Here is a 725-nt window from a genome sequence, read left to right as displayed (position 1 = left end):
GCAGCAGACACCAGAAAATCATACAGTGGGCAGCAGTCACCAGAAAATCGCAATGTGGGCAGCAGTCACCAGAAAATCGCAATGTGGGCAGCATATTACTAAGTACTGTGCATATCGTTCATTGCGGCTTTTAATATTGGTGCTTATGGCAGCCCTGTTTTTCACCTGCTCTGCACCTTACCCCCTGCCCTTCCCCTCATACCATGTGCTATCATTTTTCCACCAGAAAAGTTTGGCCAGTACACCTTAAACCCCCCCCCTGCAAAGTGGCCAGTATGACTATCCCTCCCAACATCTTATGTGTGCCCCCCCCCTCCTACTAATCTAGTGGTCGACTTATTCCCCTATGTATAGCCAGGATCATCCCCCTCCCCCCCCAAGAAAGAAACTAAGTGGCCAGCATTACTGACCCTCTTCCCTCACCTTCCCCATGTATATTACCTTTCCACAAAGATTGATGTAATTTGAGGCCAGTCTCCCCCCCCCCCCCCCACACACACACACACACACTTTCCGTGGCTGACGTCCCCCCCCCCCCTCCCCTGCAATGTGTGTGTGCCCCTCCACCTTTGTATGCACAGCAAAGCAGTTATAATGACATTACACCTCGTCAAGCGCTGTGCATTGCTCCTCTCCTACACTTTCATCAGAGGCGAGCTGCCCAGTGTACTTTGCAGTTCCCGAGTTTGTCACATGACTGACAACTCAATCAGGAGCTGCACAAA

This window comes from Hyperolius riggenbachi, chromosome 6 (genome assembly GCF_040937935.1).
Source record: "Hyperolius riggenbachi isolate aHypRig1 chromosome 6, aHypRig1.pri, whole genome shotgun sequence".
Taxonomy (NCBI): domain Eukaryota; kingdom Metazoa; phylum Chordata; class Amphibia; order Anura; family Hyperoliidae; genus Hyperolius; species Hyperolius riggenbachi.
The sequence above is the reverse complement of the archived record's forward strand: the minus strand, read 5'-3'. Positions refer to the sequence as shown.